Below are 27,488 nucleotides of genomic sequence, written 5' to 3'. Positions count from 1 at the left end.
GGGATGATCAAGTGCAATAACTGGCTGAAGTAATGCAGTTAGTCAAAGGGGAGCCAATGTGTTTCAGGCTGGGAAGACATGCGGAGCATGACATGATGCACCACCTGCTAGGGGTGGTGTGCACCTATCATTCCATGCCCCATGGATACTGGCAAAGGCTGTCAGTACCCACAGCATGCCCTGAATAGGTAAGTCTCAAAACACAAACCCACCTTCATAGGTACCACAAGGGATAGGAAACTATATGTAATGATACCCAATGCCAGAAGTCTAAACAGCAAGATGTGTGCAGTGTAAACGCACACAGTATGGAGACTGTAGATACCAGTCCTGTAATAGAGAACTGGGTCAAGGCTCACATCAGCACCCTAACACTACCAGGTCACACCTCATACTGTGCTGTACAGCTGCAAAACATGGAACAAGCTACAAAAGGAGGGTGACTAGCGATAAATGTCAAGGATAACCACACCCCCATGTTGGTACCACAACAAGAAGCAGCATGGATTAGCCATGGCAAATACCAATGGCTAAAACCGCCTCCCAGTATATAGCCTGCTGCAGACTACTGTCCTAATACCAGGAACTGCACCTGGCCTATGTTGGAATACATCAATATATCAAGCCCCTCAAACCACATTATATTGCTTGACTGAAAATACACAGACACACACTGGGAGCATTATACTAGCACCGACACAGTAGGAGAAAAGTTCCCAGAATCCATAAACCAAAATGCCCAGGAACAACATACCACTCCCACAAGAGGGGTAAGCATACTGGATGTGATAATGAGCAACATGGGTACTGGATGGCATGATGAGAAGTGTATCCCTCACTGGTAAGACCAGACCATAGAATAATCACACTGGATATACACATCCCGACCCCAGTCCCTGGCCAGAATACCACAGTGAAAAACATGTGTAAAGCATGGGTTTCAGCCCTCCAAACTGATGTTGAATCCACGAAAGGCCCTGTGCAAGTGCAAAATATGGGACACACCACAGAACATGTTATACAGGCATTCCATGAACACAGCCAGGAATGCTTGGAGTATGCAATCACAAATAACAACAACACACAAAAAAACCCCCCCGGGGGGAGGGGGGGTTGAATTTCCCCACCCCGAAAAGGGGGGGGGGGGGGGGGGGGGGGGGGGGGTGGGGGGGGGGGGGGGGGGGGGGGGGGGGGGGGGGAGGGGGGGGGGGGGGGGGGGGGGGGGGGGCCCCCCCCCCCCCCCCCCCCCCCCCCCCTTCCCCCCCCCCCCCCCCCCCCTCCCCCCACCACCCCCCCCCTCCCCCCTTCTTGCCCCCCTCTCCCCCACCCCCCCCCCCCCCCCCCCCCCCCCCCCCCCCCCCTGGGGTTTGCCCCAAAAAAAAGGGGGTGGGCCCAGAAAATAAATGGGGGAAAAAAAAAAAACCCACCACGGGGAAAACCCCCCAAATGTTTTTAAAAAAATTAACAAGGGGGGCTTTCCAAAAAAATAAAAAAAAACCCAAAAAAAAGCCCCCCAAAGGGGAAAAAAACCCCCCCCCCCCCCCCCCCCCCCCCCCCCCCCCCCCCCCCCCCCCCCCCCCCCCCCCCCCCCCCCCCCCCCCCCCCCCCCCCCCCCCCCCCCCCCCCCCCCCCCCCCCCCCCCCCCCCCCCCCCCCCCCCCCCCCCCCCCTTTTTTTTTTTTTTTTTTTTTTTTTTTTTTTTTTTTTTTTTTTTTTTTTTTTTTTTTTTTTTTTTTTTTTTTTTTTTTTTTTTTTTTTTTTTTTTTTTTGAAAAAACAATAACAAAAACCCCAGCCCATAACCAAACCAAAGCTGGATACCAAACCAACCCCCCATGAAAAAAATAAAGGTCCCCACCAAAAAAGGAAAAAATAAAAAGGGTAATATGCTGTTGGCAAACCCCCCTTGCCCCCATCACCAACTGACAAAAAAGGGTAGTTTTGGACGGCCCTGCCCAAACACAAAAACACCCCCAAAAATCAAAAGGGGTGTAATGCAATGTACCCCCCAAACAAAAGAAATGGATTCCCTGGAGGGGGAAAGGGAAACATAACCCAAAAGGTCCCAAAAACCCAAAACGAAACCCAATCAGTACCCGGGGGCCCTTTCCAACCCCAACAAAAAATTTCCAAAAAGGGAGGTACAAGAACCCCCTTTTTTCCACTCAAGACCAAGGGCAAAAAAAATTCCCAAAAAACCCAAAAGGGAAACAAAGCAAAGGTGGTGAAAGCAATCTGTACACTTCCCAAGGGGGGTGCTGTATGAAAACCCTAACCATGAAGAACAAAATTTCCCAGGCCACTGGGTTAATCCAAACCTAAACAAAAAAGGGGGGAACCATTGACCCAGAACCCAAACCGGTAATTCCAAAAACCAAACCCCCATTCCCCAAATAAAAACCGAAGGTCATGAAAACCCCCCCCCAAACCCAAAAATCAAGGCCTCTGGGACATGCAGATGGGGGCCCCAACATCTTCCCAAAGGGAAACCGACAAAGGGTATTAGGGCCCCCCAAACCAAAACATGGAAAAAAGAATTGGAAGAAATTTAATTTACTGTTACCTTCCAAGGGAAATGTCCCGGCTTTTACAACCCAACATTTCCCAAACAAGGTTTCCCCTAAGGTTATCAAAACCCCCCAAAAATGGGGGAAAACTTGCGCCCAGAAAATCAGTAAGACGCAAAGAGGCATTGTCCCCTTGTAGGCCCAAACACAGGGTAATGCAGCCCTCCCCCCTAAACTTTGGTTTGGGACAATTGAAAAAAATTTTAAAGGGGGGGAAAAAATTGGGTCCCAAACCCCCAGCGGAAATCCTTTGGGGCAAACCCACAAACTAGGAATTTCCAAAGTTAAAATACATGTATAGGGGGTTCACCAACCAACAGAACTGAAATTCCCCAAATGGCCCATTAGAAAAAAAGCAATTGGTGGCACCCCCCGGTGGTTGCCCCCATGGGTTATATGCCCGGGTTAGCCCAAAGGGAAGGGACTGTAAAACTTATCGGGGTAAACCAGCCCACAATATAAACCCCACACAAAAAAACCCAACAAAAAACCCCACCTAAAAAAACGGGGAAAGGGCAGTAAAACCCCAAGGGGCAACCCAGAACGGTTAAAAATGGATAAAAAACCCCCCCAAAAAAACCAAAGGTTTAAACCCTGGGGTACCAACAGGGAATAAAAAAAATTTGGGGCAAATAAAAACCCGGGTACAAAATTGGCTTAGGTTAAAAAACCCATATACCAATAACCCAAACCTAAAGTTTCAAGTAGGAAAGGTTTCAGTTTCGAGAAACCATTGACCACAATAGCCCTGGGGTTTCCAACCCCCCAAACTGTAAACCCAAACAGTCCCCCGGGAGTGAAAAAATTTAACAGAGGGGCCTGTGTTCTAGAAACAAACCACCCCCAAGGATATGCCCGCTAAAATTCCTGGGGGTTGAAACCAGCCAAAAACCCCGGAATAAAACATGTCACCTTTACAACAAATGGGTGGATCCAAAGGCCGGGCCCCCCATGAAACATAGGACCCAACGAAGGGATGTATAACAAAAGGGGAACCCCCCCTAACCCCTTTGAAAAAGGAAAACCCAAAGGGGGCATTTAAAAACCACAAGGGAATCCTGTGAAATAAAGGGAGATGGTAGCAACCCTTAAATATATTTTCAAAGGGGTTTAAAAGAAAAACAGAATCCCGGGGACATTTTTGCATCAAACAGTTAAAGGTAAGGCCCCCCCCCCTGTTTTGCATTAGAAAGGGGGTTTGGGTTTTGCGGGGTTTTCCCCCCAATTGCCCCCGGGGGAAACACAACCCCAAAAGGGAAAAAAGCCTGGAGTAGAAAACGAACAATCCCAAAGGGTTTTCAAGGAAACAAAGGGCCCCACACACTGTTCCCATAGAAAATGTAAAGCCTCAAGGATAAACCCAGGAAACTGTCCACAGAAAAACTAACCCCCAACCCAACGGCAAGTGTAAGGTCTTTTGAAAAATTTGAAACCCTGGGTCTGCAAAAACCCCCTAACCCCTTGAAAGAAAACCCCCGGGTCAGACAGAGATTTTGGCCAGTAACAAACTGCAAACACCCAAACTAGTAAATTGTTGAAGGCAAACCACAAAATGTGTGCTCAGAGGGGCCTAGGGAAACCCAAATGGCAATGTCCAAATTTAAAACAATTGAAACCCTGGGGGAACCTTTAAACCCTGGCCTATGTAAATTGGCCCCCCCAATCTGTTTTGTACAGGCCGGGAAAACCAAACCCGGGAAAACCCCCAGTAAAGTAAAGACAAAAAACTGTGAATTTAGGGATAAAAGGGCAAACACCCCTTCCAAGTACCCGTTGGGAAAAACAGGGAACCCGGGGCCCAAAAAAATAAACAGTAGGCAAAACCCAAAAATTTGTGATTTAAAATTAACATATGGAAAAGGATCTAACCCTTTGGTAAAAAGACACTAGGCCGGGAAAAGGGGTGTGTTTGGAAAATCTGCATAGGAAAATAGGTTTTTTGCCCTGTAAAAGGGACAAAAACAACATGTGAGGCTAGTGAGCTGTGCCTCTGTCAAGCAGGGCCCGTGGAGGTCCCAGGGATTGAATGTGCTAAGCCACAGCCATGTTGTCGGTGTGTGCTGGAATAGGGTTGTTGAGGATCTCTGACAGTAAGTGTCCGTCAATAACAGACTGAGGGGAGCCCTATCTGCATTCTCTGGACAATTCCACTGTCAACACTGTGTTGTAATGATTATGTGAATGAAGTGCCGTGCGAACTGTTCACAGATGTCCTCCCTCTGTGGGCTACAGCTCTGCAATGTATTAGCTCACTCTGTCTGTTGTACGGCTCATATATGGCTGGTGTACACCTGACAGGTGTCTTGTTGTGGAGCAGTCATGGGTATATGTGGGATAGCATGATCAAAGCAAACCGTACACATGCTCATAGAATGCAATTGTCAAGGATTATGCTGAGTGGCCAGTATAGTCCCCCAGCATGGGTCCTCTGAAGTTGTCCACCCCAGTCTTCACAAGTGTAGAGTCTGTTTGTGCTAAATACAGTTTGTGTGCAGTGACAATCTTGCCTGGGGGTGGAAATGGGATATGGATGTCCAGGGAAAGGTGGGTATGGTCAGATATCAAAAATGGTGGTCTTCCTCTGGTGTGGAACAGTGAGTACCCACGTTGCAGATGGACAGGTGCAATATGTATTCCCCCATGTGGCTGTGGTGTGGTTCTGCCATAGCACATGGACCCACAAATTGTAGTGGCTGTAGGGTAAAGTGGTAGAGGCCTGAGTAGTTCTCACACAATATGCCTGTACCTGATGTTAACAACTGAATGGTGTATGAACACCTGCATATCCCGCACTGTTCCCAGGAAGCTACATGTGTCCTGGATGTGGGTGTGGTGTTCTGGACTGGTTGTGTTGTGTGTTACAGGTTCTGTGGTCACAAAGCATGGTATAGAACATAACCTGCCAGTGCGATGTGCATATCTGACCCTGACGAGGTGGCTGCAAATGCATATATATGCTATCCCCACCTGACAGGTAGTACTACATGTACATACCTCTGTAGAAATAAAGATGTCAGCACTTATAAATACTGCAGGTGCAGAAGAGATGCCCAGTAATTCAGATAGCGCTCTGCCAATGCGCTCCCTCAAGTGTCATAATATAGTTAGGTAGGGGTTTGAATCCTGCAAATGCTCAGTGTGTGTGTGTCGGGTTTGTGTGTGTGAAAGGCTGTGAGAGGGAAATGTCCCTTTTGGCAACTGGGAAAACACAGGGATGCGATTCCCTTCTAAACACTGATGATGTCAGCACCCTATAAGTACAGCAGGAGAAGGGAAACCTCCCAGTAATGCGAATAGCACGCTCTGCTAATGCGTCCGTCTCGAGTGTCATAATGTAGTTAGGTAGGGGTTTGAATCCTGTAAATGCTCAGTGTGTGTGGAGGGGGTTAGTGTGTGTTCAAGACTGTATGAAATAAATATCCCTTTTGGCAACTAGGAGAACACACTACAGGATGCACATTCCCCTTTCTAAACACTGATGATGTTAGCACCCTTAAGTACAGCAGGAGAAGGGAAACCTCCCAGTAATGCGAATAGCGTGCTCTGCTAATGCGTCCATCTGGAGTGTCATAACATAGTTAGGTAGGGGTTTGAATCATGCAAATGTTCAGTGTGTGTGGAGGGGGATAGTGTGTGTGCAAGTCTGTGTGAGGGAGATGTCCCTTTTGGCATCTGTGAAAGCACTCTACAGGATGCACATTCCCCTATCTCAGCACGGATGATGTCAGCACCCTATAAGTACAGCAGGAGAAGTGAAACCTCCCATTAATTCGAATAGCGCACTCTGCTAATGCGTCTCTCCTGAGTGTCATAATATAGTCAGGTAGGAGTTTGAAACTTGTAAATGGCATGTGTGTGTGTTTGGATGTGGAGACTCTGTGTGTGTGCAATTCTGTATGAAAAACATGTGCTTTTTTGAAATCAGGAGATCACACTACATGAAGCACATTACCCTTTCCAAACAGTGATGATGACAGCACCCTATACATACAGCTGGAGAAGGGAAATCTGCCAGTAATCAGAATAGCGCAACCTGCTACAGCGTCACTCTCAAGTACCATAACATATTTAGGTAGGGGTTTGAAACCTGCATGTGGCAAGTGTGTGTGTGTTTGGATGTGGGGAGTTTGTGTGTGTGCATTTCTGTATGAAAAACATGTTAGTTCTGGCAATCAGGAAATCACACTACCTGATGCACATTACCCTTTCAAAATACTGATGATGTCAGCACCCTATAAGTACAGCCAGAGAAGAGGAACCATCTGGTAATCCGAATAGTGCGCTTTGCTAATGTGTCTCTCTCACGTGTCGTGACTTAGGTAGGGGTATGAATTCTGAAAATGGCAAGTGTGTGTGTGTTTGTGTGTGGGGGTAGTAGGGTATGTGTGAGAGAACAAATCCTTTTGGCAAATACTACAATACACCAGATGCTACATATTCCCTTAGTAAACACAGGGGATGTCACCACACTATCAGCACAGCCAAACAGGGCTAGTTGGCCAGTAATGCCAATAGTGCGCTCTGCTACTGGGTCTATTACCATTGTCAGAGTACAGATAGGTATGTTTTGGTAACCCACAACTGCCACGTGTGGTTGTGTCACACATTATGACCTTGTGTGGGTCTTTGTGCATAACAATGCATGCCATTGCCTAAACCAGCAATGGCATTGCACACATGATGTATGTGTGACACATACACATAAATACCTGTGACCTGCAGTAGTTACCATGTCTGACACATGCCTCGAGTGGATAAATGGTATTTGCAATGTATACCAATATGACTGTGTCTTACTGTGCAGGGGCCGCACGCAGTATGTGTCTATACAGTGTGGGTGCATATGGTAAAATACCTACAGCAGGGGATACACATCTGGTCTGGGCCATATAGTCTACATGTAGTCGATGTACAGGTGCTGCATGTTCCCACCTGTTGTGGGAGTGGTAACATGTCATTCCACTGCAATTCAGTGACCACATGCTGTGAACCCTTCAACTAGTGTGTTGTGGCTACAGTAATAATCATGCACAATGTTTGGCTGGATGCAGTCCAGCCATATAAAGACAGTTCTTGAGACTGTCATATTGCCAGTGTTGTTGGAGGATAGGTGGTTTTCCTGTGTATGGGAGGGTTGTGTGTGCCAGGCTATGAACCAGATGGCAGTCCGACACACTGTTAGCTGCACATGATTATGCCCTGATGCTTTGTGCTGTGCCAACAACCTGGAGGTGTGTGTATCTGTGGTGCCTTGGGATACCACCCCCCTGTCCATGTGTGTTACATGTGTAGGGGACGACAGGCATGGTATGAGGCATAACCTGACAGTGATGGGTTACACCTGTGAGCCATGAATCAGGACTCTGGTACTGCACAGACGTTGCAGTTCACCGTGCTGAGGACAGTGTCCAGTGCATGCATCTTGCGGTGTACACTGCTGGTGTTGTGTAGCAGCACTGTTAGTGTCCTAACCTGTGTGATACCCGCGGAGGTGGCTATGTAATCCGTGTCCTGCAGCATAAGGCAGTATGTGTGTATCAAGGAGCTTCGCCAATATACATCAGGCCATGGGTGTCATGTGCAAGATGACCCTTGCACATCATTGTGGCTTCCCTAGCATGTAGGCACACGTTGACAGCCAGCAGATACCCTATGAATGACATTGGAGGCTGAGCAGAATGTAGACATACAACACCCTTCCTACATATAGTGGTAGCATACCTGGTGAGGGTATGTTGGCAACCAAGATCAGGCTCATACTGGCCCATGCCACATGCTGAGTGATCCATTCTATGTTCCCTATCATGTAGTCCAGGGAGGTATGTCTCAGGTGAGCCATAGTGGCATGGTCAATGAGTGAGTCATATGTGTCCATGCCTCTGACTGACCTGTATGCATGTGTTCTGTGGTGGACCATAGTTCCCCTGAGGCATATCACTGTGACCTTCACCAGATACAGCCTGTTGCGCGGGACCCCAGTGCAGCACCCAAGACAGGTACCTGACACATCTGTAACAGGTGTGTTGCGTAGCCCTACAGGCTGTGAGTGTGTGACACACAGGATGTGTGTGCCATGTGTGGCATGTGCTCTATTCCAATGGAACATATGCCTGTGTGCCAGCTGCGGAGGTGTGTGATGCTCAGGGAGGATGCTATTCTGAGTCCCCACGTATGCTCCAGTGTGTTCAGCATGCTGTCAGTGCGTGTCAATGTCTGACTTGTATTGTAGTCACTGTAATATGACATGCCACCTGACAGGGTATGGCATTACTGGGTTCAGAGAGCTCAGTCCCCAGATTGGCTATGTGGTGGCATCCCACGCATGTGTTGTACGTTCCTGGCCAAGGGTGATGGCTGACTGCATATATGTGGCAGCTGTGACATTGCCACATGACTCACATAAACCACAACTGGACCATAGAGGTTATTCACAGGTTACCTTTGCACATGCTACCCTAGTAGTGTGATTGCCATGGTGGGTACCAACACATAGGGCCAATGGGGAACAACATACTGAAGGTGTGTATGTGTGGGTGTACTGTTACTGTTTCATAGCACTGGCATATATGACTGCACACATGGGTAAATGCCAGGTAAGACATGTGCAATGTGTCACAGGCAATGTACATGCGAACAGGATGGACAGTGACGTTCTGTCATGTGTAAACTTGACATAATGACGACGCTATGCAGATGTCACTAGGAGTCCACAGAAGCACTGTAACTCTGCATTGCAGGAAAAAGCAGTGTTCCAGGGAACACAAGCGAACATGCATGCAAACAAAGCTACAGTAAGCAGTGCCGGAAGTAAATCATTGTACAACAAAGAAGGGGTAACACTAACAGTAAGTAACAATGCAAATATGTAGGCACTATCAACATGTACCCAGGAATACACAGTGCAGATGCCCATGGTAGAACTGATATTATGTCATAGTTAATTGTGATTTGGATTACATTAGTACTGCACACATATCAACATGCACAAACATCCACATTGCATAGTCGTTGTGGGCAACTTGACACCATTACTGTACATGTCCACCATTGCATATCACTACTTGTGTTAGCTTCCCCCCTGTGCTACCCATGTATGCGGCTATCTGTTGACATCCTTACCACTGGCATGCAATTATGTGCAGCTGTTACACTTTGGTACATACTATGGGTGCAGATGACAATTCAGGACACTCATATGGTTACTGCATCAGGCATGCTGGGATATACACACAGTCATATCAGCACACTGTACTGTTACCAACATGATACTACTAATACACTTCTATGTAGTCACCCTGTGCATCAGCAACATGTTTACCTGTTCCCGCAATGATGTTGGAGATTGCAAGAGGTGGCACAGTGTCATCATATGCACAGAGTGTGAATTAGGTATGCCTGAGTCTGCCACTGATACCACCAATTGACATGTGTGTGTATGTGTGTTGGTGAGGGGCAGCAGTACAGGGTGGGGCACTGTTGGTGCAGTGTGTGCGTGTATGTGGTCATTCTAGGTGTTAACATTTCGCATGTGTGTATGCACGCACACAGTTCCACCTCATGGCTGCCATATACAGGGGTTTGTGGACAGCAACAGACTGCACCTGGCAGGTCATACAGATCAGTGTCTCTGGGCACAGACACAGTACCTGTGCCTGGCAGGGGTGCTACGGAACGTATCCAGTACTAAGCCAGACTGGGTACTGTCATCAGAAGTGGGAGTGTGTTGACTGGACACAGGTCCCTGTTGGGACTGTCCAGAGCCACGTGCACGTGGTCTCCTGGGGCGTTCCGATGACAGCACAGACCCAGCATTTCTGGGGCTGCTGCTGGCACTATAGGGGCATGCACAGGCCTGTTGTCATCTGCGCCGACTGCCAGCTGCTGCTGTTGTGGGCATACGGCCACGTCAACACCGCAAACGCCCACCATTGCCCTGGCTCATGGACATTTGGTTGTGGAACTGCTGTAATATGTCCCCACAACGTCTGTCTATGACATCGGTGAAATTACGGATAGCATCCGCGATGTCATGCATACTGTCAGTCATGGCTGTGTGACATGCTCTCAGCTCCCTCAGTCCCTGTCTGGTGTACCTTTCCATACGTGACTGTGCCTGCATGACAGCCCGAAACATAGCTGAGGTTGACAGACCTCTTTGGGCATGTCTGCCAGAGGCAATCGGATGCTCCCACGAGAACTCATGGGCAACTGTCATATGTCTCACCCATCACAGATGGTCGCCCATGGCTGGCTGGTGTAAAGCATGTGCCACAGGTACCACATTACCCTGGTCAATGCCCACTGTATCCCGTCCATCACCTAGGGACAGCCGGTGACAAAGGATGTACTGGCAGGATGACTGTTTATTGATGGGGTTGACAGCTAGTGTCCTGCAATTGGCTGACCAATGGCAGACTGTGGACACACCTTCCGTACGATAAACTAGATATCATCATTACCAGTACCTGTGGCACCAGATTCAGGTCTCTGCTGCAGGACAATTAGAGCAGCACCAGAACCTGTGGAGGAAGACAGAAACACAGTCACACATTCCACATTGTTACCAGTGATGCACCATGCACATGCACACTTATGCACACATGCACACATGCACACATGGACACATGCACACATGCACACATGGACACATGCACACATGGACACATGCACACATGCACACATGCACACGTGGACACATGCACACATGGACACATGCACACATGCACGCATGCACACATGCACACATGGACACAGGCACACATGCACACGTGGACATGTGGACACATGGACACATGCACACATGCACACGTGCACATGTGGACACGGGCACACATGCACACATGCACATGCACACGTGGACACAGGCACACCTGCACACATGCACACATGCACACATGGGCACAGGCACACCTGCACACATGCACACATGCACACCCTGCAGTATACACACAGAGCACTACTGAGTTACACTAGTGTTACTAGCACTATCAGGACTATTATAGGTATTGTTAAACACACTCACCAGCATGGATGGCCTGCCTTGCTGTAACCCCGGAGGGACCTGCAGAAATGATGAGATTAATGTCAGTGGGCACAACTGTGCCATTGATACTGCATATGATACAGTGCAGTAGTACACCAGTTGCCTTTCACACGTCAGCTGCTGATATTGCCAGTATCACACATGCACAATTACATACTATGATGACAGCTACATACCACGGACACACCTTACACATGCATAAACTCACAGTGTACAGAACAGTGAAGCGCACATATGGCATATTACCTGCACGCTCCATGTCGTGCTGCTGTGTGGATCCAGCCTCCATCATGATGCAGGTGTATTGCTGTTGCTGTTCCGGGGCTGGAGCCACAACACTTAGGAGTAGTTCCTCCAGTCTGGTGAGGGGGGGGATGTGTGGCCACCCCACCTCCTGTGGCAACCTGTTGCCTGTGGATATCCGATGCACGCTGATGGACATTTCTGATTAAATCACTGCAGTGATGTCGTACCTGCTCATATGTCCTATTATGCGTGCCAATGTCATTTACCCTACGGACAAGGTCTTGTCACAGTGCAGCCCTCTCCTGCTGATTCTGGCTGGTGCGGGAAAACAGTATGTCATACTTCCACACCAGGCTCTGGTGTATCTCCTCATCTTCTGCTGCAGAGTAGGCGGGATTACGCTGACACACCATCTCCCTGGAAGAGAACACAAACAGGATATCAGCAGACTATGTCAGCAATATATGGCACACATACTTTACATGATACTCATGTGTAGTGATATACTACTACTCCCATATGTTGCATGTGTGTGTCTTGTGGTGGATACACAAGTACATGGCCAGATATCAGTGCTCAGCCAACAACTGTGCAACAATACCTGCCACATTCCACACAACATAGTAGCATGCACCATCGGTCAGCACACACTGACAGGTCCAATGCACAACCTCACTCTGGGGGTTCACCCAAGGTACTGTATGTGGGACGCCATCCACTAGTGTGATGTGGACACAAGTTACTCGGCCTGGATATACATATCCCACCACCACCACCAGCACAGTAGACTACTTTGATATGTATGTGATTAGACAGTTATTCACTTGTTAGGACTGAGATGGTATCCATGCAGCACACTGGGCCAGTGGAAGCCACAACCCACACTGCTGACCCCTTTGCAAATGCTTACCACGGACATCCCACAGATTGCATGGAACTTGCACACACATTTCTAACCCAGACCCTATGCACAAAGGTTAGGCATCCTGTCCGCTGGACCCCAGACAGAGGCAGATTGTATAACAATAGCAGGAGGCTACTGCAGGACAGAGCAGATTCACATTAAGGGAAGGCATCTGTGGTCAGCACTGGTACTATGCTACGGTCTCTCATAACAACGGCCACGGCCTACTCTGGGAGGGAAATGGCCACAAACACTATGGATAACCACAAGGCCTTCTTCAGTTATGTTACACATATGGACCAAATGCCTCAGATATGCTCTGTGTTAATACACACCTACTTAACATTCACCAAACACACAGATATTGGCAACATTCTTGCAGACAGGTTCGGTGCACGTATCCCCCCTCCTTCTCCCCCACCAGTTGAAATACTTATCACAGATGTATGTAACCTCCCTATCATCTCACATGTCTAGGTGAGGGCCGCCCTCAGCAAAGCCGAACACACAGCATCACTGTGACCTGATGATATCCCTGGATGTGTGCGCTACATGCACTCCAAGAGGACATTCAACCGCATATACGACTGATAATTAATCTTGGTCGTACTACAGGATATGTAATTGGACACTGGCATACAGCAACAGTGGTCCCACACCACTAAGGAGGCACCTCTACTGACCCTGGGAACTACCACATCATATGCATAACCAGCCTGGTCTGCTAAGCTATGGAATTATTCAGTATGGGATGCATATGCAGTGATATCGGGTACCTGCAGACACTTGTTCCCAGCCAGTTTGCCTTTGTGATGGGCTGATCCTGCCTTTTGAACCTGACTGACCTTTCAAAACAGTCACTACAGCCATTGCTGAGGGCAACGCACAGACAACTGCTGCCACGATCATGGCCTAACACTGATTGACATGTAATGTATAGTCATCCCCTTTTGGTGGAACTACGTACACACAACATATCACATGGACATACCTATAGATACAGACCTATGACACATTTGGAGGGTTCACAGTATGCAGACTATTAACTTGCTACTTTGCATTACCTGTGTTTGTCGCAACTGGTTGCGTTACCACTGCTTCTGCTTCCTGCTGCTACTGTCACTGCTGACAGCTTAGAGTCACAGTGTGTGGCGTATGTTTTTTTTTTTTTTTTTCTCTCTGTCTCGGTCTGTCTCTCTCCCTCTGTCTGCTTCCAGACAGTGCAATGAATGTATTGCATGTGTGGAGTGTTACTACAGGTTGCTTTTGTAGGTATCTGCATAGGTCCATTGTAAGCCAGCATTTGCTAATTGCTTGCAGCCAGTTGTGTACTGATTGCAGTTCTCACAGTGATTTCAGGACAGTGCTATAAAAGGGTACGTGAGATAGGCATTGCCCTTTCAGATTGTAAGGGCGGGGACCATGCTGGTATGCTGTGGACACTGTTCTGTGAGTGTAAAGGTTAGTATCTCTCTCATGATTCAGGCTGTGTTTTAGATTCACATTTCTCCATTCCTCTCTCCTGTTCCCTATAGTAAGTGTGTATGCACAATGACACCTACAACTATATATAGATATATATTTATATATATATATATATATATATATATATATATATATATGTAAATATACATACATTTATATATGTACATTAACTGACATTATTACCTACAAGCTACCAACTAGCATGGCTGTTTCTGTTCACACACTACTATTATGGGAATCCAGTAGTTTTGACAGTAATTCTAAATGACATGCTTTGTGTACTACACATCCTATATTCCCTTTACATTCATCCCTACTATTACATGTTATATTTATTTTAGCACAATGTACTTGTATAAGACTCATGGCTTACTGGTAGGTCATACAGACTACTGTTTCCAAGGTCCTGGGTTCGGGACTGACAGTGGGATTTTATTTTGCTTTTGAACTGACAACAGGACCTGTCAATCAAAGTGACTAAGGCACTTTTAAGCAGTTGTAACCAGGTTAGCGCTGGTTTGCGTGGAGCTCACGCATGTGCACTGGCATTTAGCTCCACGCACACATGCGCACACCCGCTTACAACCGCTTAACAGTGCTTACTCTGGCGCACACCCACACTATTTTCTTTGAAAGAAATGAAAATGGGGAGACAGGAAAGTGGTGAAAAAGGGGTCACAAAGAGGGTAAGACAGTAGGGAAACAAGCTTGGGATTTGCAGGAGGGATGTAGGTAAGGCCCATAGCTGCCCATTTCTTCATCAGCAACAGCTGTGCATATGTATGTAATTTGGTGTGACATTTGAAACCTTCCACCCCTGAGAGAGGTGTCAGGACAACAATAATACTTGTTGTACAGCCAATTGTAATTGATAGTTTCCATGTCCAGCAGACATATGTGTGGAATGGGCAGCTATGTATGGGGCGTAATTTTTTTATGGGTACAGAGTGCCCTTTTTTTTTTTTTTTCAGGTGAGAGTGGTATGTCAGGTGAAGGAAGTCGGTATAGCTGGGGAGGTAGGTTGGGTAGGTAAACAGACAAGACAAACAAGACGCATACAGGGGCAGTGTATGACACTTTTGGGGTGTTACACAATTGACGGGGATGGAGGTTTGGATATCCAGAGCCCATGAGCCCACAGATGGCAACAGTGGAACTGATATCCCCACCCATAGGCAGTTGCCACTGTTCCTTCACTGCCCAGGATGGGGCTGTGCTGGGGGCTGTGTAGGCCGGGCAACAGGCATGCCTGTAAGTTGTGCCACCTGTGCCTCTAGCTGGCGTAGGGGCTCAAGAACAGAGTCCCGGATCTCCCTATGCACCACAGTCCGGATGCTACGGAGGGTGAGTGGTGGTTCTCCTCCGGCCACACTTGCAGAGGGGGGACGAGCCCCATCCCCTGCAGCGCTTCCACCCGCAGGTGGCACAGGGCCAGCAGAGGAGGGTCCAGACTGGGCACTAGTGCCAGGTGCACTCGCCAGCTGAGGTGGGAGAGGTGGGTCCACTGGAACCCGCCTTCCCTGTCATCCTATGTTTTGCATTATGTCATGACAGTTTGGGTTAGTGACATATAATACCATTCACAATTAGTTGTAACAGCATGCATTAGTATTCCCATTAACCAAACACCCAGATATTCACACCATTGAACAGCGAGCATAACACATGCATAATTTGAACAGCAATACACAGTCCAACAACATGCAGGGTTGATTGATGGCAACAGGCCATCAGGTTTGGATGTATGAACAGGGCAGATGCATCAACAGACATGCAAATATATATGACCCAACAGGACAAATGTCCAGGGGTGTTAATTGTGATTGCACATACCATTTTCACGTGGAATGGGTTATATGTGGTTATAGGGTGGGGTGAAGAAAATAATATTAACACCTTCGAATACCAATACATATGCTGTACATTTCTAATAGCTGCACATATATACACACTACTGTTCTAACTACAGTTTCCTATATGATAACTACTTCAACTTGGTGATAGCACTGTTACTGCAACATCAATATACATTTTATTGTTCTTCATACACATTCATATCTAGCTTTGTTCAGCTACATCATCCTGCTTCATTTGCTTTATATAGCTATAGACAGGTGTGGATATTTGGTATATCAGACAATCATACTATCTGCATATTGCAGACTGAGAGCAGCATATCCATATTTTGGGATACACATTCCAGATGCAGCAACACTTTGAACAGATTTCGCTGTTTGGTTTTGATTCTCACGTGCATTTCATTCTGTCTTGACTGCAATATACTTTATTCAGGGGTTATTATTACTGTATTGCTGGATTCATGACACTTTCTCACACTCTCTCACTTGTTTTCATTTTACTGTTCAGGATGCTACTTACTTCTAGGCTTTATTGACATGTTTTACCTGTAGTTATTACAATCCTTTCTAGCAGTCTCACTTCTGTCATGTTTCAGTATTTCAACAGGGATATATTTCACACATGTGATTTCATCATCTTCTGCAGCTGTACTTTTCAGCCTGCTGCAGGTTGTGTACTATTTTCTTACAGGTGGGGCATCTTTGTTTCAGAATTTATGTCAGACATTTTCATTTTTCTGTTTGGATTACAGACTGCAACACACTTTTGTAATCAAGCAATACTTGCAAACACTTTCACATTGTTACTTGCACATTTTATTACTTAGTGACTACACTGCACTCTTTTGCTGACTGTCATACTTTTATATTTCTTTACAGTTACTGGGAGTAGATTACTGACCTGCCTGGTGGTGCAACCGCACCAGCCTATCGCCATAGGCTCTGCGGTTCGCAGAACGGACACCTGCAGCTGTAATATAAATGAAGTAATATTGGAATACACATTTCCATAATATCAGCTAGTTTAATTTCTTACATACATAATTAAATGTAACTTACTCAGTAGTGGGGTGTTGGGCATTTGCCGGGCCTCCTGGATCCAAAGGCTCAATTGGTCCTGCTTGCATCTCTTCAGGTCCGCATGGTGGTGATGGACCTGCTCACCAGTCCTTGGAATCCCTGTGGCACTGGTGAGATCATGAGCCAACCGGTCCCACGCCTCAGCCCTATATGCTCCCCACAGGACCTGTCCCTGCATGAGTTGGGCCTCATGATTGTGGACTAGGAGCCAGACCATGTACCTGGACTCCTCACCTCCCCACCTCTGTGCTCAAAAGCAACTACCCTCACCTACTCCTGTCATTCTGGCTGCAAGTCAGTTCTACAATCATTTATGCTGTGTATTCCCGCCTATGGGGCTTATATAGTCCGTTTTTCCCACACATATCTGTGATTGTCCATTTTGGAATTGTATCAACTTCACTAAACCTGCATTGTCATGCTCCAGTTTGTATTCATTCCTATATATTTGCTATTATTGCATTTCTAGGTACTGCTGTCATGGCTTAGTGGTTCAGTACCTTGACTATGGTGTATAGTGTCCTGGGTTCGAACCTGGCCACTACTTTTTATTTTTTATGACTGTCTAGACAAGCTGAGGGGTGTGTCTATGTAAAGGCAGTTTTGATACGGCTTGCTCAACGTTGCCCATCGGTTAGCTTGTTTGTGCAGTGCGCAGCTCCGCACAAATGGGGTACGCTGGTTTAAGCCTCATTTAGCTGTCAGCACGCATATTATGCTCAGCTCAGCTAGGGGCACATAGATTCAGTGTGTTAAACCACTGCTCAGCTATGGGCACTCATTTTGCACCAGTTAAACCACTGCTCACCTACGGGCAGATGCACTCACCCTGTTAAACTGTAGCTCAGCTATGGGCACATCTGGCATTTTTATTGTTTTGTTACCTCACATTTCTTCAATATAAATGGGCTATTTCATTACATTTTACATAAAATGTGATTTTATGTGTACATATTTGTCAGGGACTTGTTCCGTGCTTATTTTGCTAAAAATAAAAATTGGTGCTGTGGGGGCTCGAACCATGAATGCCTGCTCTACAGCCAACATCTCTACCGCTACGCTATTGCTTCTTGGCTTACTTTGCATATTTAGTTCTTATATGCTTTCCCACTGACTGCTAACTATGGCTGCGCTACAGGCACGCCCGCACAAATGAGCGCACTCACGGTTAAACATCTTTACAATTTAAAAACAAATTATGAGATGTTCATTTGTACATTTTATGTTCGTAGTCTGTGGGGGCATGTGTTGCATTGTGTTTATTCACATTTCCATGGACTCTTTTACTTTGGGCACTTTTCCTCTTCTGGGGGCGTGTCTGCTTAGAGGGCTCGGCCTACGGACACGCTCCCTACTGTCTTACACGGACCGTGTTAGCCTTAGGTGTGATTCAGCATGCTCTCGTGAATATGCAGAGCTTGCTGACCTCACTCCGTTTAACTGCAACCTCCGTGTATGAGTTTTAACTCTTACACAGAGGCTTCGTGAATCCTGCCCAAAGTCTTGGGCATTCAGAACTGCCATATAACTGAAACACTTGATGCATACATCCCATGTACTTCTAATACCAGACGTTTTAAGGAATCACATGGTGCAACATCAAGCTTGGTTGGATTTTTCTTGTAGTTTTTTTACTGATTGGTTTGTCTGTGTTACCTTGATAAACATTGTTTTGGCTTCCACTGTCTCCTGGATACACAGAGTATCCATTCTGCTTCTTAAGGTCATGTCATCCACATTCAAACTGCATCTGTCAATGAACCTGAATTCAGTGCAGCAATTCTTGGATCATTTTTGGCAGACTGCTTGGTTTTATGTCCAGCTTTTGCTTAGAAGCACTATCCCAGATTTCTTGGTGTGGGAAATTGACTAGCCAATAGCTTACTGACCCAGGAATGATGGGCTTTATGGCAGACACGTACTGGCCAAAAGGGAAAAGTAACCAACATAACTACATCAAATACCAATGCCGCATTTTGGTAACATTGATATGCATTATTATATGCCACCTAGAACCATTATTAACATTGCCAATTGAGTACCCCTGCTGCAGTGCGCAGTCTGAGGTCTATGTTCTCCAGTCTAGCAGATACTATGCATCACAACTGATGCTTAGATCATTTGGTCCACACAACTCACCTCCAGTAAGCACTATCTAGAATTTGTGCTGCTGCACTTGACGCCATACATTTTTTGGATGCTGTCTGATAATAGACTGTCAAGTATAATAGGGAATGCTGGGTTTGAATGAAGTACCTCCATATTTCAGACAGAAACACTCTGCATATTGTAGGGAGGTGAGAGGAATCTGTACAGACAGAACATACAGATTCCACACAGGGTCAAGAGATCAGTATCAAACTCTTCATCCTGTTTCTGTAAAGCAAAAATCTTAACTTTATAATTTCATGACACACACACACACACACACACACACACACACACACACACACACACACACACACACACACACACACACACACACACACACACACACACACGTGTGAGCATGCATGCACACAGAATGAACCCATATATAAGTAGTAGGGGTATAAACCCCAGGTTGAAGGGGGAAGGGGTCTTTCTCCTTTGAAAAACACTTCTTTTTACTGGTTCCTTCAATGCTAACTGTGATTCTCATTTGAGTGTTTGGACTGTCTTGTGATCACACTCTCTGTTTTGTCAGAAAATCATGGATTATGGTATAAATGCTGAGCTGGCAAATGTATGATTCAGGAGCCACCACATCTTTGTCAGATCATTACTTGTGCAAAACAGCCTAGAAATGAACATTGCACAGAAGTAATGTGCACCACTAATTTTCAGTGGGGTGAACATTTGTCAGATCATGACTTGTGCATACCAGCCATAGAAATGAACATTCCACAACAGTAATGTGCACTAATTCACAGTGTGTTGAACATTTGTCAGATCATGACTTGTGCACACCAGCCATAGAAATGAACATTCCACAGCAGTAAGGTGCACCACTAATTCACAGTGGGCTGAACAGAGGCACAGCTTGATAGATGGGAGTTGTGGGTACCAAACAGTAGCAGTGTGTTTTGCAATTACAAAGTGGACTAAGTAAGAGGTTGACAATTTAAGAAATGAATGTGGGGAACAGTATAGCAGCACTAAATATCATATCCCAACAGTGCTGTGTGTGTCACTGCAGCCTAACATATGGACACATAACAACATTGTGTAACATACAGGTGAATGGCAGAATAGCAATGACTGCTGTGGCTATGTTACTATAAAAATATGCAACACAATTCAGAACCCCCTGGAACTGTTTTCTGTTTCATTTTCTGTAACTAATGTCATGCATGTTAGGTTCATGACTATTCATGCATGTCCATAATGTGACAGGGTTACAGTTGCAGAGGCAGTAATATATACACGTGATTACAGCAGGCTCTGTTTACTTGAGTGACAAATGTGTGCATTTGTGTGTATGCTGGCATGGGAGGGGAGACTGGTACTAAGGTGAGTGCTGCTTGTACATAGACTCATCACCTCCTACAGTGTCCCTGTAGCAGTGTCATATTGCAGTTTCACTAGACAGTTTTGGTACTCTGTATTGTACTGCTGGTTCCGTACCACGGTAGCACTTTTACGGCAGTGTATGTCATTTTCATATATACTGCATATCAGCAGCCATAGTAATGTGCACAAGCATACTCCTTCCACAGCGTTAGTGTGCTGTTCCCTCCGATTGTCAAATTAACTTGTTTCGCATACTCCTTCCACAGCGTTAGTGTGCTGTTCCCTCCGATTGTCAAATTAACTTGTTTCGCATACTCCTTCCACAGCGTTAGTGTGCTGTTCCCTCCGATTGTCAAATTAACTTGTTTCGCATACTCCTTCCACAGCGTTAGTGTGCTGTTCCCTCCGATTGTCAAATTAACTTGTTTCGCATACTCCTTCCACAGCGTTAGTGTGCTGTTCCCTCCCATTGTCAAATTAACTTGTTTCGCATACTCCTTCCACAGCGTTAGTGTGCTGTTCCCTCCATTGTCAAATTAACTTGTTTCGCATACTGCTTCCACAGCGTTAGTGTGCTGTTCCTCCGATTGTCAAATTAACTTGTTTCGCATACTCCTTCCACAGCGTTAGTGTGCTGTTCCCTCCGATTGTCAAATTAACTTGTTTCGCATACTCCTTCCACAGCGTTAGTGTGCTGTTCCCTCCGATTGTCAAATTAACTTGTTTCGCATACTCCTTCCACAGCGTTAGTGTGCTGTTCCCTCCGATTGTCAAATTAACTTGTTTCGCATACTCCTTCCACAGCGTTAGTGTGCTGTTCCCTCCGATTGTCAAATTAACTTGTTTCTTCCATTGTACAGTTCACTGAACTTACAGAATACAGACCATGTCTCCGAATACTTCCATTAAAATGGACATTACAACCACATCTAGTCTTTTTTTGTTTTCATTCTTCTTGTACTAAAGAAAACATATGGACAATATTTAAAAGATAACACATCTGCTGGCAAAGGTTTGTGAGCCAAGGCTGTGGGAGTCACTCCTGAATGTTTTTTTACATATTTTATATACACATTCTACAAAGATTGTTAGCCTGAGAAATTTAAAAGCAACAGCATGCCATTGCTAGCAAAGATGGGTGAGCAATATGCAAAGAACTACAGATTTCAGTTTATTGGCATTAAACTTTTTATTTTTCCACTTGGAGAAGACAATGCAGATATGTTGCACCTTTATGATTACATTTTAAGGCTAAGAAATTAACTGGTTAGACTCAATCACTATGTAGTCTGACATAGGTTTGTTACAGAGCTGACGGACTCAAGCCCTACACCATGTGAAGTTTATGAGCTCACTGAACAGGTTCTAAAAATACAGAAAAATTCACTACAGTAATCCCTCAGTGTATATACAACAGACACAGATTAACAAAATAAAATATAAGATGAGTAATCTATCTCAGATATGTAAAACATATGGCTGGGGTATGTGACCAAATGCTATGCCTGCACATTGTTAATTTTTGAACAGGTCCCATGCAAGGAGATGCACAGTTCAAAAGACATGTAGTATGCTTTGAACAGGATCATTATACTGAGTAAAGGACTGCATAACTACAAAAAGGAATAACAATAATAGAATGAGCAGCATTTGTCTGCTCCAAGGTGGGAGTAGTGCTGCAGTAGTACACATGGTAGACAAGATGGCTGTTGCAGTCAAGGAAGTGGGGTGTGGCTAAGTAAAGCATGTTCACCTGTGCAATGATGTGTCACATAGCTGAATGTCATCATCTCCATCTAACACAAGCTGGGCAGCAGAGTAGTCACTATATGCATCAGTCTGGGTGTGCACATCAAAGTGCCAGCTCTATTCATCATATAAATTGGGATGAGACCACAGGAGAAGAAACACATAAGAGTGACCACAGGGTATAAAATGCTGTCTGGAAAGGAACAGTAATCGTTTTGGGTGGGAAAGGGCTTATTTAGCAATATCTAAAATGGAAGAGTAGGTGGGAAAGATGTGCAAGGATGGCTGCGGAGCTGATAACCAAACACAGACACAGAAAGAGAGGGGCAGGATGCACATCAAAGGTGGGGAGGACAGGGAATGGATATGTGCACACACAAAGTGCACATATGGTAATGGGAAGATATGGAAAATGAAAGGAGAATAGGGATATTCCTAAGGACAGAAAACATGAAGATGAGGGCAGGATGGGGTCTTTGCTGGCTGGATTCCACAATGGCATGGAGAAAAATGAACTCAAGAGTCACTCAAGTAGATAGCTAATGTTAAGATCCAGGTGATCCCCAGGTGGCCTGATGGCATTGTCTGCCAGCCGCACAGCTATAATAATCTCACCAGATGGCACTTCATATTGCAGAGATGGACATCCAATTATTGGTACACCTCAGCAGCCACCAGCCTGTGCAACTGACACTGGAAGACCACTTGAAACTCTCCTGTTCCACATTCAGTATACGACACACACACACTCACACACACGCACACACACACACACACACACACACACACACACACACACACACACACACACACACACACACACACACACACACACACACACACACACACACACACACACACACACACACACACACACACACACACACACACACACTGAAAATTAGACCTAGAAGGCAATGGTGACCCCTCCAGGTCTCCTCCAGCAGAAGGTCCATTGCCCTCTTACTGAGAGATTGAGCTGATGGCCACTAGTGACACAGTACCAGAGGAAGAAGCTGGTACAGTCATTGATGAACACAGACTCACTTTGTTCTCTCCCACAGTTTGACATGTAGTAGAGTAGGATAACACAATGGGAAAAATGTCACACACACATATGCTACAAACACAATTTCAGTTTTACATTGGACTGTCACAGATGTTATGCACACTGCTTGGAGAGGTGTTCTCTACTTGTGGGCACACAACCATGTTCAGTTGTCAGTACTCTATCTCTGGAAAACAAAGACTGTGAACTTAATTATATGTATACAACACTATAATAGTAGAAGACAAATGGCACTGAAAAAATGCTTACAGTATATTTCAGACTCCCTCTTCTGAACCCCTGCTGCTCACTGTTGCGTTAGATCTGGAAGGTGTCAATTCAAGTCACTGTACTTATTCTGTCACTGTTGATCAGTATGGCTGAGCATTCCAGTTACCTCATGCCAAGCATCCACCTTGCACAATGGGCTATCATAACCACCCATTTGCTGTTCCCAGAAATTCTTATGCAGGAAGAACTGGCATCGTTAGTATAACTGTTGTGTTAACTGGATCCTGTTAGCATGACATAAAGCTGTGATGCAACTTTTCACAATATCCTTACAACTGTACAGCTGTGAAAAAGAATAATTTCAGTTAAATGTCTGTAAATTTGGAACTTCCACAGTTAATGAAGGAGTCCTGCTGGCAAAATAACCCATCAAGCCTATGGTAGTTGTCAGTGAGAGTGAGGGCAGTGTTTAGGTTTGTGTTAAATTGAGAAGACAGAACTCTGACATGGCACTATACTGTCTGCTTGTGGTTGGCAGGGTTCAATCTATGAATGCAGGAAACCTTGGGAAACACATGCTGAAGGGGTTCTGGACTTAGAGGACAGTATGCTTGCATCATGTCTTCAGAAAGTAAATGGGGTCAGAAGTTGTGCACAGCACCGACTGTGGCTGATAACCAGGTGAATAAAAGTGGGCTCGCCTGAAGCCATAGCTATGTGCTTCCCACTGTGTACTACATAAGCAGACAGCCTGTCGTGCTTTGCTCACAGGTATAAAAGTACCAGCATGGCTACCAGAGGGAGGGAATGCATTGAAAGGCTTACTAACCAGAATATTGAAGTGCTACTACAGGCCGTCTGCACAAAAGACATGTACAAAGGTGCTAAAGACAGGTATTATCAGGACCAGATTTTACAGGGACTGCTGCAGGATGTGTATACTGGGACTGACCAGAATAGGTCTCCATCACAGATGCAAAAAAAGAGTTACTGCCCTGATACCCCATGCAAGGAAGCAGCAAGAGGAATTGCGACTCACAGGTCCACCAGCGGTGGTGGATTACTAACACTGAAGCAGCTCACTGAGGTTTTGGAGCATTAGTGCCACTCAGTGGTTAGATGCAGTGGGCCCTCATTTAAGGGGGGGGCTTGAATATAGGAGCTGATCTGGCATCAACCATTCATATATCATTAGGAAAAGCAAAATGTTAGTAATGTCTATTACATTATAGCATGGCACACCCAACTGCATTTTTGAAGGGAACAAAAGATCAAGTGTAACTGGTGTAGGCATGCTTCTAATTAGTTCTGGTCTGCAAGTGCAATAACTGACATGAAAAAATATTTTTGCCAATATATGCTATACATATTTTTGCATGTGCATCACTATACAAGCTATATATATATATATATATATATATACACACACACACACACACACACACACACACACACACACACACACACACACACACACACACACACACACACACACACACACACACACACACACACACACACACACACACACTCACATATAGGTTAACAATGATGTCATGTATGCTCATGTTTCATAACTTCCACAGGTGGGAGGTAGGGTTCAGCGCAATGGAACAAGACAAAGCTGACTTCAGAAGGACACCTGTGGCTGATGATGATGGAAAAATGGAAGTGACATACTCTAATAACACAGTCACACTGCCTGCAGCACTACAGGGGGAGGGGTCACCCCTGTCCTCCACTGCAGAGAACATTGCAGTGGTGCAATCTATGCACACAGCCTCACCACTGCATGATAGACAACTTGCACCCAAGTCCCTGACAGACTTTACATGCGTCCCCAGTCCACACAGCGTTAAAAATCCACACTGTCTTTGAGAACTGCACATCTACCATAGGCGTGAGACATGGAGATCGATGTAGTACCACCACAACTCCAGGTTTGTTCCTGATATGGGTCCAACACTTGTCATTAACCAGCAGATGTATAGATTAGTGATCTAGGCATAGCCGAAGGCTACTCACAGATTTCTCTGATTTACAGGATGGTTTGAACAAACTACACAGTGACACATAGTGTCAAAATAGGGAGAATGCAGTGTTGCTGAGGTCACTTGTGACAAACGTTGTCTCCATAGATGCCTACATAAGACACAGAGCAGCTGATATTTGGTCTTGCTTCAAAGTCTGTGCAGTTCATGGCCATGGAAGGATCTCGATGTGAGTTTGCCAGGCACAGGCCGGTCCAAGTCCAGCTACACAGACTACCAGTGAGACACCATCAGTTTCATCTATGGGCACATAGTCTGCCACTCATGGCCATTAACATCTCCCAGGTTGTGGATGATGCTGCTTCTTTAGTGCAACTCATGGGATGACTCAACAGGCTACTCTGACATGGTCCTATGTTTTACTCCTTCTTTGACATGTGCTTAACAACAGCCTGTTATCCTAGCTCATGCTTGTCATCCAGGACATGGCTAATGCTGTTCTTCAGGCTCAACACATAGTATACACAGCCTGGTTCATGCTGTGTGCCTGACAAACACTAGGATATCTTGCTGTAGACACCTAAACTGTATTGCAGTGCATTTTCTGAAGTGCCTACACATAGCAAGCATCCCTTCAGTAGTAGGAACATGTGCTCTAATATAGTTCACATTAGCACGAGCTGTGTTTTTAGGGCATTTCATGCATTTTATAGAGGTTACATGGGGGGAGGTTTATTAACCAATGTATATTCAACCTGATGCCCACCTGCATGGTACCTGTGCGCATTGTCTCTCTAGCATGTGTATATGTCTGCCGATCAGATGACATGCTGTGAGGCACCTTCACAGGAACCAATGGAAGGGGTTTGACATATGCTAAATATGGGAATCATTTGAACTGCACAGGTGGTGCATGGATGCATTACATATAATGACATGGATATTACAGGCTGTATAACTGTTCAAGGAGTTGAAGCCCTTCCCATTGATGTATTGCAGGCCTGCTGGATAGAATGAGGCCTTGAAAGCAACATGGGTGCAATCCATGGCTTGAAGAGCCACAGAGAAAAGGGCTATTGCACAAAAAGGTCTTCATGGTGTTGATTGTCTTATCTATACCCTTGCAGAGCCAGAGGTGATCATACACATGTTATAGCATTATATCAAAAAATTGCTTTTACAAGGATGTTGCCTGTCATGCCCTGTGTATCCACCACAGATCAATGGTAATATCCTATAGATAAGATCACTAAGGCTACACACAGTACTAGATTATCAGCACCTTGGGCACCTGGTCAATGCATGCCCCTCATATACACACAAACACACACACACACACACACACACACACACACACACACACACACACACACACACACACACACACACACACACACACACACACACACCTTTTCTTTCATGGACCATGCATAAATGTTCATGTTATTTTGAACTCACCTTCTTGATTTAAGAACATTCAAACTATAATCTACCAATATCCCTACCCATCAATTACAATCACTTAACTGAGTATATCTCAAAAGTTGAACTGTCATAAAAAATGGCCAAATGAAAGTATTTCAACCTGCTTTACATAAATGGACACCTGTCCTGCAAAGTCAGACTTATGACTGCTTAACTTGATCATGGCAGCCAGAATCAGCCATTGTCATTCACAGACAGCCCCACATAGCCACCAATTATAGCCTCATTATCAGCTGTATATACCTCTGCTTTTGAATGTGATAAAATCAAATTAAAGATAGAACAATGTATTTCAGATTTGTTTTATACA

Source organism: Protopterus annectens, chromosome 7.part0 (genome assembly GCF_019279795.1).
Source record: "Protopterus annectens isolate FY-2018-M chromosome 7.part0, PAN1.0, whole genome shotgun sequence".
Lineage (NCBI taxonomy): Eukaryota > Metazoa > Chordata > Ceratodontiformes > Protopteridae > Protopterus > Protopterus annectens.
Note: the sequence above shows the minus strand (reverse complement) of the source record.